Source organism: Apium graveolens, unplaced genomic scaffold (genome assembly GCF_009905375.1).
Source record: "Apium graveolens cultivar Ventura unplaced genomic scaffold, ASM990537v1 ctg576, whole genome shotgun sequence".
Classification (NCBI taxonomy): domain Eukaryota; kingdom Viridiplantae; phylum Streptophyta; class Magnoliopsida; order Apiales; family Apiaceae; genus Apium; species Apium graveolens.
Window position 1 is genome coordinate 78,937 of NW_027419082.1, and position 14,114 is coordinate 93,050.

Here is a 14,114-nt window from a genome sequence, read left to right on the forward strand (position 1 = left end):
AAATGAAAAATGATAATTTGACATTTTTCTAAATTAAACATAGACAACAGTTGTTATACAAAACCAGTGTCAATATTATACTTCAACGTCGCTTAAAGAAAAATCGATGTTAAAAACTCATTTGACATCGGGTGCATTACGTACCGATGTTGCATGCACTATTTCTAGTAGTGAGTGCTCAGGAGTTGTAGCAGTCATAGAAATTAGCTTTATTGGAAGAGGTGGTCCATCATTGATTATATTTAGATAATCAGTATCAATGGCTTCAAGATACATTTGCATCTTAACCTTCCATGTTGGATAGTCTACCTTCTTCAATAATGGGGTCTTTATGCATTCATACCTATTTCCTGACATGTGTGATCTTTTCTGACAAGTATGAGAGGGTTGAATACAATTTTATAAGCAAATCGAAATTAGAATATAAATATGAAACAGTTGTAATGATCTGATATAAAATGGTTACAAACTCTCTGAAGAAATTCTGATATATTTGAGAGCTGCTAGGTTACAATGATACATGTTTGAAATATAATCCAATATAATAACATATTCTTTATTTTTAAATCACACATTTTCTCTATCAATTACAAGATATGTTATAAAGATATTTATCTAGTTTCCATTCAAATATAAATCAACAGCTAAGATCCTATAAATCAAGAACTGATAAATTAAACTCTCCTCAATAGATGGGATTGTATCAATCAGTAGATAATGATTGGATTTCACATCTTGATCAGACAACATATCATGACATTCGTCATATCCTGACGATACAGCAAATCTTGACCCATATGTCCCACCATATTTTGATGCACCGTTGAGAAGAATATGTAACATAAAATCCATAAGTCACACTTAATAGACACCATTTCTGCTGTAATATCCTTTAATAATTGTCCTTCGAGATGAAATATTTTCTCAAAAGGATCATGTTCAGAGCTTGGCAGAGTAAGTGATGATGTAGCATACGGACCTGATATTTGCTCAATTTGTCGAAACGATGACTTAAGGTTGAAAGATAAAACTTATTGAGACCATTATATATAATTGATAATTTTTAAAGAAAAGGGTCTCAATTTCCATATGGATGACAAATTCTTTCCATTTTTAGAATACATTACATTAGGCACTAAACGCAGCAATTGGTGAAGCATGTCAACTAAAGGACAAAAACCATATCATGCTCTGGATTTTTTTATGAAAGTTAAAATTTAAAAGCACTAATACAAAAAGAGGAATAGCCATAAAAAATATATGACATACATAATTAAACTGATTATAGGATATTGACAGAGCAAAAACGTAACTTGCTCAAAAAATTAAAAAAGAGTTGTAGTCCTAATACTGTTATGGTACTTTGTCCAATAAGAGCAAGGAAATTACTATGCTTTGTTTAATGTTAATTGAAAATTTGAGATAGATTAAGTGAATGCTAAAATGTTGAAGCTCAATAAAGCTTAATGAACCTCCAAACCTGTTGAAAAAAGAAAAAAATGAGATTAAAAAACCAAACCCAATAATACTTTAGAACTATATTAAGATGAAGAATAAACAAAACCCAATCGAACATGTGACAACCTCCAAATCCGGGTCAGAGATTTGGGGTTCACAACACACACAAACAATACAACATGTATATGAAATAATATATGCAATGACCCAACACTACTCAACCACGGATTATATCATACCAAATCCCAACTAGTTTACCTTACAACTGATAATAAAATATTCTTACAAACTTGCAAAATTCAAAACTAAAGCATAAAGCTCCTCATAGCTCGTTCCATCACTCAACCTGGAATCCTAGCTCGAACACTGGCCTGGGGATCCTCGCTACCAACAGTTTCCTTCTTAACTGGAAAAGAACATAAAAAGGATCCCTAAAGTGAGCTAACTAGCTCGTCAAGTTATATAATAATAACTGAGGATCAGGAATTATCAAATAAAATGATTCAGAAGAATCAAGTTTCTTGTTAAGCAATTATTAGAATTGGATATTCATTTTTAATTTTAAAAACCAAGGTTAGGCCGCTGATCAGTCATGCACTAACAACGAGCAAGACACACAGCTCTGCTCTATATATACTGGATCCAAGGCACACATTGGCCTAATACGACCCTGAATCTGGTCTGACCATGAATCTGGTTCATATTTACAAAACCAGCCAATTCTAAAACAATTCAATATGATAAATAATGTAATTCAATAAAACAAGATCATAATCAACAATGATAAGACATTTATCTCAAATCATAATGCAATTTATAAGTATCATAAAGGTATATCAAGGTATGTATAAGGAATGGCTTCAAGCCTATAAAAGAATCAGGTTATAGATGAACAATCGTTTAATGGTTATACAATGTTTGGTTCTCTCAAGTTATTAGGTACTGTAGAATGTATAAGTTTATGTATGTTCAACCAATTTTATTTCAGTGTCTGGTGTATGGTGTGAATGTATTTTTGAAGTAGTATCATATTGATGTGGTTCAGTATTTCGGAATTTAACAATCAATGGTTCACAATGAATAAGGCTTACAGTTCAAGTATCAAATGATATGGTTAGGGTTTAGGGCTAAAAAATTCAAAGCACTTGTAATATAAAACAAGAACTATTTAGGGTACTTGCAACATATCACAAGAAGGTTCAGGAATACTTACCTCATCTCAACTGAGTCCCAACTTCACTTGCACTCGTCTATTGGTTCCATTCACTGACCACTTGCTTTCCTTTTCTATACTTGGTTTCCTCTTCCAGACATCACAAGTATCTATCAATACTCAATCTAATACCATTCTAATCGTCATATAATTGTCACAAGCTTCTATCTACCCTTTGTTTCACCCAAATCTGATTTACGGATTGAAAGTTATGACTAAAACAGTCAAACAATGATCATATAGGCATATAACACATCAATCAAGTAGCACATAGCACATACCACGTAAGGTATTTGATAAAATTAATTTTCCAAAGAAGGTTCGGGGTTAAAAAAGATTTTTCTGACATCTAATAGGAATTTTTGAAAATTCTTTGGGATTAAAATATGTAAAAGAATCATTTTATAAATGAATAACAAGGTTCAAATACCCGAAAATGGCTTTAAAATCATTTATAAATAATTGTCGAGCATTGAACATAATTTAGAAAAATAGTTTAAATCTCGAAACTATTTTTTGAAATTTTTAAATCAAAAAATTAATTAAATTCAATTTATTAATCAATTAAAAATTATTATTAAATAATTAAATTATTTAATCAAATAATATTTAAATTAATTGACCAATTACATAATTAGTTATTAATTAAAATGAATTAATTAAATAATTCAGATTTATTTCTGACTTTATAATTAATTAAAATGAATTTTAAAATTAAAAATAAATTTTAGGAATTAAAAATAGAATTTTTGAATTACTTTTAAATAAGAAAAACACAAAAGCAGTTTTATAAAAATGAAATAGAAGCTGAGTAGATTAAACTCGGGTCGGAAATAAACCCAACTGGTATCAACATGAATAGAACCAGGTCCTCAAAAAAAACCACTGAACTGCCCAATATCCGGTGGGTTTTCCAGTCTCCGGCGATTGAAAACCTCTACATTTATTTGTATTTTTGACCTGATATTACACTCCCCCTGACCCTAGGAACTCAAACCCAGCACCAATCAACACAAACAACAATCTCAATACAAAATCCGGCGAAAATCACCATAAAAACCGGCGAACTCGAGGTTTTCCGGCGACTCGATCACAGAACCCATTGGCCTTCAAACCAACATCAACAATTCATTTTTATACGATCTACACACTAGTACAAATCAATTTTACTAATAACCCTTAGAACAGAAACCCCCAATTTTCAATTAAGAACATTCAAAGAACATAAACCCTGATTTTCTTAATTCGAGAATCAAACACATATTTCTCCATGATATGAGGCTCAAAATCGATCATTTAATATATCAAATTGACCAGAATTCAAATATCTACAACATGAAATCATCAAAACACATAACCAACATCAAAAATCAAAAATTCCTAATTTAATCCAATTAAATTCGAATTTAATTAAAAATATAGAAAATCACCATATGATTATGCAGTAATATGGTTGATAAAACTTGAATCTACTCGTCGAGAGTTTCATTTTGGTTACTCGTACACAAAGAACGGACTTCGATAACGCCTTCGAATCCTCGATTAATTATGAAGAACACGATGAATATTAATATTTTCTCTGGATAATTATATAATTTATTGTATATTTGTGTTTATATGTACAAAATAAAGTATTGTAAGGGCTATTCATATTTACGGAATACTGGTACCCCGTTGAATCATATCGGATATAAAAATAGAATACTTAATAGCTAAGTACTAATAAAACTGATCCAAATTTGTACCGGTTTTGGGATAAACATTAAAACCGGGCTTTTAAATAAAGTTTTGGAGTTTCGAGCTTTTGGTTACACGTACCACAAGAAGATAATATAGTATTTTAATCAAAATATCTCGTATATTGAAAATATCTATTTTACCAGTTTACCGGAACGAAAATAATATCGTAAAATTTATACCAAAAATTGTACAGATAAATCTTTACCCCGGATTGAAAAAGTCAAAACACAGAAAATGCTCGGAATAATCAAATTAGGCTAGAAATGAGTTTTCCCGTAACTTCCGGATAGCAAAAATATAAAAACCGTTGAAGTTGGATGGTTCCCGAATAATTAAAATAGTTAATAATCTATAAATAAATTATAGAATCATATAATGACATGTAAATTACTAGAAAAATATCAATATAATCTCTACCTTATTCTGGGAATATAAAAATAAAATTCACAAATTTTATCACATATAAACTACCAAACACAGATACCAATTAACACATAATTCACCAAAATTCATATAATAATCATATAATATTCATTTATTGGAAAAACTAATTACAGGATATATCCCGGATTTTACATCCTTCCCCCCTTAAAAGAATTATATCCTTAGAATCTCCTAAGTAAACAAATGAGGGTACTCTTCACACATATCTCTTTCTAACTCCCAAGTTGATTCTTCAATCTTTGGATTTCTCCACAATACTCTTACTAAATTTATAACTTTATTTCTCAATACTTTCTCTCTTCTTTCTTGAATCTCTATTGGACTCTCAATATAGGACAAATCTACCTGAAGTTCTATCGGCTCATACTCTATCACATGCGTAGAATCTGGATTATACTTCCTAAGCATTGACACATGAAAGACGATATGAATATGCTCCATATGCGGGGTTAACGCCAGTTCGTATGCTAATTTTCTGATACGTTTCAAAATTTCAAAAGGTCCAACTTATCTAGGACTCAACTTTCCCTTCTTTCCAAATCTGGACAATCCCTTCCATGGCGATACCTTTAGCAATACTAGTTCTTCATCTGCAAACTTCATGTCTTTTCTAACTTGATCCGCGTATTTCCTTTGACAATTTTGTGCTACAATTAACCTTTTCCAGAATAACTTTGATAACTTCCTTCGTTTGTTGTACCAACTCCAGTCCAAGTATCTTACATTCTCCAACTTCATCCCAATATACTGGTGATCAACATTTGCATCCATATAGAGCTTCATAGGGAGGCCTTCTGATACTGGTGTAGTAACTGTTATTGTAAGCAAATTCTACTAAAAGAAAATGCTCATCCAAATTTCCTTTAAAATTGACGGCACAAAAACATAATATATCTTCAATAGTCAGAATCGTTCTTTCACTTTGGCCGTCAGTCTGGGATGATAAGTTGTACTCATGTTCAACTTGGTTCCCAAATATTTCTGAAAACTTCTCCAGAAACTTGAATTGAATTGTGGATCTCGGTCAGATACAATAGACACAGGGAGTCCTGACGAACTATTATTTTCATCAAGTACAAGTGAACTAACTTGTCCAATGAAAATCTTTCATTAATAGACAGAAAATGAGCTAACTTGGTTAGTCTTTCCACTATAACCCAAAAAACGTCGTGGTTTGCTTTTGTTCTTGGTAATCCGACTATAAAATTCATAGCAATATGCTCTCATTTCCGCTATGGAATCTCTAATGGTTATAATAACCCACTTGGTCTTTGATGTTCTACTTTAATTCTTTGACATGTATAACATCCACTAACCCATTCTGCAATGACATGTATAACATCTACTAACCCATTCTGCAATCTCTCTCTTCATATCTGGCCATCAATAGTCCTCCTTTAAACATATGTACATCTTGGTACTCCCTGTGTGAATCGAATACTTAGAATTGCGGGCATCCTGTAGAATTTCATTCTTTAACTCTGTCACTGGTGGAATCCAAATTCTGGAAAAAAATCGTAGAATACCTTGATCATCTTTATGAGTGCATAACTATTCTCCTGCCAAATTGTTGACATCCTGATCCATTATCTCCTCTTGGCATTTCCTTATCTTCTCTAACAACTCTGACTAAAAGGTCATAATATACATCTTCACTTCTGATAGTTTATAAACTCTGACTTCTAATTCCAGCTTCTGAAATTCCTTATATATCTCCTCTGATACAGTCAACAAATCTTATCTCTCATTCCTGCTCAAGCATCTGCCACTACATTTGCTTTTCTTGGGGGATAGTTAATTGTGCAATCATAATCCTTAATCAACTCTATCCATCTTCGTTGTGTCATTTTAATTTCCTTCTGTGTGAATATATATTTCAAACTCTTATGGTCCATAAAAATCTCACACTTCTCTCCATATAGATAATGTCTCCAAATCTTCAAGGTGAATACTATTGCTGCCAATTCCAAGTGATGAGTAGGATACTGCTGTTAATGAGGTTTCAATTTTTTAGACGCATATGCAATAACTTTATCATGCTTCATCATAACCCAACTTTATCCCTTATGAGAAGCATTACTATAAATTACAAACTCTCCTTGATCGTCTGAAAGTCACAAAACAGGTGCTATGATCAATCTCTTCTTTAACTCCTGAAAACTTTCTTCACACTTCTCATTCCATATAAACTTCTCGTTCTTCCTGGTAAGCTTTGCCAGAGGTGTTACAATCTTCAAGAAATCTTGAACCAATCTTCGATAATATCCTGCAAATCCTAAGAAACTTCTCACTTCTGTTGGTGTTTTTTTCCTCTCCAGTTCTTAACAGCTTCAATCTTTGTTGGGTCCACTTTGATTCCTTCATTACTGACTATATGTCCTAGGAATTGAACTTCCAGTAACCAAAACTCAGACTTTGAAATCTTAGCATACAACTTCTCCCTTCGCAAAATTCCCAGAGCTATCCTTAAATATTCTACATGGTCTTCAGTTGACTTCGAGTAAATCAAGATATCATCTATAAACACAATTACAAACTTATTCAAATACTTCTTAAGAATTCTGTTCATTAGATCCATAAATATTGTTGGTGCATTGGTCAATCCAAAAGCCATTACTAGGAATTTATAATGACCATACCTAGTTTTGAAAGCTATTTCTGGTACATCCTCAGGTTTAATCTACAATTGATGATACCCGGATCTCAAATCAATCTTAGAAAAGTACTTTTCTCCTTTTAACTGATCAAACAAATCGTCAATTAGAGGTAACAGATACTTATTCTTGATAGTAAGCTTGTTGAGCTCCCGATAGTTGATACATAATCTCATGCTCCCATCCTTCTTCTTAATAAATAACACAGGTGCACCCCATGGGGATACATTAGATCTAATAACTCCTTTTTCCAACAAGAGCAAGGAAATTACTATGCTTTGTTTAATGTTAATTGAAAATTTGAGATAGATCAAGTGAATGCTAAAATATTGAAGCTCAATAAAGCTTAATGAACCTCCAAACCTGTTGAAAAAAGAAAAAAAATGAGATTAAAAAACCAAACCCAACAATACTTTAGAACTATATTAAGATGAAGAATAAACAAAACCCAATCGAACATGTGACAACCTCCAAATCCGGGTCAGAGATTTGGGGTTCACAACACACACAAACAATACAACATGTAAATGAAATAATATATACAATGACCCTACACTACTCAACTACGGATTACATCATACTAAATCCCAACTAGTTTACCTTACAACTGATAATAAAATATTCTTACAAACTTGCAAAATTCAAAACTAAAGCATAAAGCTCATGATAGCTCGTTCCATCGCTCAACCTGGAATCCTAGCTCGAACACTGGCCTGGGGATCCTCGCTACCAACAGTTTCCTTCTTAACTGGAAAAAAACATAAAAAGGATCGCTAAAGTGAGCTAACTAGCTCGGCAAGTTATATAACAATAACTGAGGATAAGCAATGATCAAATAAAATGATTCAGAAGAATCAAGTTTCTTGTTAAGCAATTATTAGAATTGGATATTCATTTTTAATTTTAAAAACCAAGGTTAGGTCGCTGATCATTCATGCACTAACACCGAGCAAGACACACAGCTCTGCTCTATATATACTGGATCCAAGGCACACATTGGCCTAATACGACCCCGAATCTGGTCTGACCATAAATCTGGTTCATATTTACAAAACCAACCAATTCTATAACAATTCAATATGATAAATAATGTAATTCAATAAAACAAGATCATAATCAACAATGATAAGACATTTATCACAAATTATAATGCAATTATGAGTATCATAAATGTATATCAAGGTATGTATGAGGAATGGCTTCAAGCCTATAAAAGAATCAGGTAATAGATGAACAATCGTTTAATGGTTATACAATGTTTGGTTCTTTGATGTTACTAGGTATTGTAGAATGTATAAGTTTATGTATGTTCAACCAATTTTATTTCAGTGTCTGGTGTATGGTGTGAATGTATTTGTGAAGTAGTATCATATTGATGTGGTTCAGTATTTGAGAATTCAACAATCAATGGTTCACAATGAATAAGGCTTACAGTTCAAGTATCAAATGATATGGTTAGGTTTTAGGGCTAAGCAATTCAAAGCACTTGCAATATAAAACAAGAACTATTTAGGGTACTTGCAACATATCACAAGAAGGTTCAGGAATACTTGCCTTATCTCAACTGAGTTCCAACTTCACTTGCACTCGTCTATTGATTCCATTCACTGACCACTTGCTTTCCTTTTCTATGCCTGGTTTCCTCTTCCAGACATCACAAGTATCTATCAATACTCAATCTAATACCATTCTAATCGTCATACAAATGTCACAAGCTTCTATCTACCCTTTGTTTCACCCAAATCTGATTTACGGATTGAAAGTTATGACTAAAACAGTCAAACAATGATCATATAAGCATATAACACATCAATCAGGTAGCACATAGCACATACCACGTAAGGTATTTGATAAAAATAATTTTTCAAAGAAGGTTCGGGGTTAAAAAGGATTTTTCTAACATCTAATAAGAATTTTTGAACATTCTTCGGGATTAAAATATGTAAAAGAATCATTTTATAAATGAATAACAAGGTTCAAATACCCGAAAATGGCTTTAAAATCATTTATAAATAATTGTCGAGCATTGAACATAATTTAGAAAAATAATTTAAAGCTCGAAACTATTTTTTGGAATTTTTAAATTAAAAAATTAATTAAATTCAATTAAATAATCAATTAAAAATTATTACTAAATAATTAAATTATTTAATCAAATAATATTTAAATTAATTAACCAATTACATAATTAATTATTATTTAAAATTAATTAATTAAATAATTAAGATTTATTTCTAACTTTATAATTAATTAAAATGAATTTTGGAATTAAAAATAAATTTTAGGAATTAAAAATAAAATTTTTGAATTACCTTTAAATAAGAAAACCACAAAAACAGTTTTATAAAAATGAAATAGAAGCTGAGTAGATCAAACTCGGGTCGAAAATAAACCCAACTAGTCAACATGAACAGAACCAGGTCCTCAAAAAAACCAGTGAACTGCCCAATTTCCGGTGGGTCTTGCCAGACTCCGGCGATTGAAAACATCTACATTTATTTGTATTTTTGACCTGAAATTACACTCCCCCTGACCCTAGGAACTCAAACCCAGCACCAATCAACACAAACAACAATCTCAATACAAAATCCGGCGAAAATCACCATAAAAACCGGCGAACTCGAGGTTTTCCGGCGACTCGATCCCAGAACCCATTGGCCTTCAAACCAACATCAACAATTCATTTTTATACGATCTACACACTAGTACAAATCAATTTTTCTAATAACCCTTAGAACAGAAACCCCCAATTTTCAATTAAGAACATTCAAAGAACATGAACCCTGATTTTCTTAATTCGAGAATCGAACACATATTTCTCTATGATATGAGGCTCAAAATCAGTCATTTAATATATCAAATTGACCAGAATTCAAATATCTACAACATGAAATCATCAAAACACATAACCAACATCAAAAATCAAAAATTCCTAATTTAATCCAATTAAATTCAAATTTAATTAAAAATATAGAAAATCACCATATGATTATGCAATAATATGGTTGATAAAACTTGAATCTACTCGTCGAGCGTTTCATTTTGGTTACTCGTATACCAAGAACGGACTTCGATAACGCCTTCAAATCCTCGATTAATTATGAAGAACACGATGAATATTAATATTTTCTCTGGATAATTATATAATTTATTGTATATTTGTGTTTATATGTACAAAATAAAGTATTGTAAGGGCTATTTATATTTACGGAATACTGGTACCCCGTTGAATCATATCGGATATAAAAATAGAATACTAAATAGCTAAGTACTAATAAAACTGATCCAAATTTGTATCGGTTTTAGGATAAACATCAAAACCGGGCTTTTAAATAAAGTTTTGGAGTTTCGAGCTTTTGGTTACACGTACCACAAGAAGATAATATAGTATTTTAATCAAAATATCTCGTATATTGAAAATATCTATTTTACCGGTTTACCGGAACGAAAATAATATCGTAAAATTTATACCGGAAATCGTACAGATAAATCTTTACCCCGGATTGAAAAAGTCAAAACACAGAAAATGCTCGGAATAATCAAATTGTGCTAGAAATGAGTTTTCTCGTAATTTCCGGATAGCAAAAACGTAAAAACCGTTGAAGTTGGACGGTTACCGAATAATTAAAATAATTAATAATCTATAAATAAATTATTAAATCATATAATGACATGTAAATTACTAGAAAAATATCAAAATAATCTCTACCTCATTCTGGGAATATAAAAATAAAATTCACAAATTTTATCACATATAAGCTACCAAACACAGATACCAATTAACACATAATTCACCAAAATTCATATAATAATCATATAATATTCATTTATTGGCAAAAATAATTACAGGATATATCCCGGATTTTACATCCTTCCCCCCTTAAAAGGATTATATCCTTAGAATCTCCTAAGTAAACAAATGAGGGTACTCTTCACACATATCTCTTTCTAACTCCCAAGTTGATTCTTCAATCTTTGGATTTCTCCGTAATACTCTTACTAAATTTATAAATTTATTTCTCAATACTTTCTCTCTTATTTCTTGAATCTCTATTGGACTCTCAATATAGGACAAATCTACCTGAAGTTCTATCGGCTCATACTCTATCACATGCGTAGAATCTGGATTATACTTCCTAAGCATTGACACATGAAAGACGATATGAATATGCTCCATATGCGGGGGTAACGCCAGTTCGTATGCTAATTTTCTGATACGTTTCAAAATTTCAAAAGGTCCAACTTATCTAGGACTCAACTTTCCCTTCTTTCCAAATCTGGACAATCCCTTCCATGGCGATACCTTTAGCAATACTAGTCCTTCATCTGCAAACTTCATGTCTTTTCTAACTTGATCCGCGTATTTCCTTTGACAATTTTGTGCTACAATTAACCTTTTCCAGAATAACTTTGATAACTTCCTTCGTTTGTTGTACCAACTCCAGTCCAAGTATCTTACATTCTCCAACTTTATCCCAATATACTGGTGATCAACATTTGCATCCATATAGAGCTTCATAGGGAGGCCTTCTGATATTGGTGTAGTAACTGTTATTGTAAGCAAATTCTACTAAAAGAAAATGCTCATCCGAATTTCCTTTAAAATTGATGGCACAAAAACATAATATATCTTCAATAGTCAGAATCGTTCTTTCACTTTGGCCGTCAGTCTGGGATGATAAGTTGTACTCATGTTCAACTTGGTTCCCAAATATTTCTGAAAACTTCTCCAGAAACTTGAATTGAATTGTGGATCTCGGTCAGATACAATAGACACAGGGAGTCCTGACGAACTATTATTTTCATCAAGTACAAGTGAACTAACTTGTCCAATGAAAATCTTTCATTAATAGACAGAAAATGAGCTAACTTGGTTAGTCTTTCCACTATAACCCAAAAAACGTCATGGTTTGCTTTTGTTCTTGGTAATCCGACTATAAAATTCATAGCAATATGCTCTCATTTCCGCTATGGAATCTCTAATGGTTATAATAACCCACTTGGTCTTTGATGTTCTACTTTAATTCTTTGACATGTATAACATCCACTAACCCATTCTGCAATGACATGTATAACATCTACTAACCCATTCTGCAATCTCTCTCTTCATATCTGGCCATCAATAGTCCTCCTTTAAACATATGTACATCTTGGTACTCCCTGTGTGAATCGAATACTTAGAATTGCGGGCATCCTGTAGAATTTCATTCTTTAACTCTGTCACTGGTGGAATCCAAATTCTGGAAAAAAATCGTAGAATACCTTGATCATCTTTATGAGTGCATAACTATTCTCCTGCCAAATTGTTGACATCCTGATCCATTATCTCCTCTTGGCATTTCCTTATCTTCTCTAACAACTCTGACTAAAAGTTCATAATATACATCTTCACTTCTGATAGTTTATAAACTCTGACTTCTAATTCCAGCTTCTGAAATTCCTTATATATCTCCTCTGATACAGTCAACAAATCTTATCTCTCATTCCTGCTCAAGCGTCTGCCACTACATTTGCTTTTCTTGGGGGATAGTTAATTGTGCAATCATAATCCTTAATCAACTCTATCCATCTTCGTTGTGTCATTTTAATTTCCTTCTGTGTGAATATATATTTCAAACTCTTATGGTCCATAAAAATCTCACACTTCTCTCCATATAGATAATGTCTCCAAATCTTCAAGGTGAATACTATTGCTGCCAATTCCAAGTTATGAGTAGGATACTGCTGTTAATGAGGTTTCAATTTTTTAGACGCATATGCAATAACTTTATCATGCTTCATCATAACCCAACTTTATCCCTTATGAGAAGCATTACTATAAATTACAAACTCTCCTTGATCGTCTGAAAGTCACAAAACAGGTGATATGATCAATCTCTTCTTTAACTCCTGAAAACTTTCTTCACACTTCTCATTCCATATAAACTTCTCGTTCTTCCTGGTAAGCTTTGCCAGAGGTGTTACAATCTTCAAGAAATCTTGAACAAATCTTCGATAATATCCTGCAAATCCTAAGAAACTTCTCACTTCTGTTGGTGTTTTTTTCATCTCCAGTTCTTAACAGCTTCAATCTTTGTTGGGTCCACTTTGATTCCTTCATTACTGACTATATGTCCTAGGAATTGAACTTCCAGTAACCAAAACTCAGACTTTGAAATCTTAGCATACAACTTCTCCCTTCGCAAAATTCCCAGAGCTATCCTTAAATGTTCTACATGGTCTTCAGTTAACTTCGAGTAAATCAAGATATCATCTATAAACACAATTACAAACTTATTCAAATACTTCTTAAGAATTCTGTTCATTAGATCCATAAATATTGTTGGTGCATTGGTCAATCCAAAAGCCATTACTAGGAATTTATAATGACCATACCTAGTTTTGAAAGCTATTTCTGGTACATCCTCAGGTTTAATCTACAATTGATGATACCCGGATCTCAAATCAATCTTAGAAAAGTACTTTTCTCCTTTTAACTGATCAAACAAATCGTCAATTAGAGGTAACAGATACTTATTCTTGATAGTAAGCTTGTTGAGCTCCCGATAGTTGATACATAATCTCATGCTCCCATCCTTCTTCTTAATAAATAACACAGGTGCACC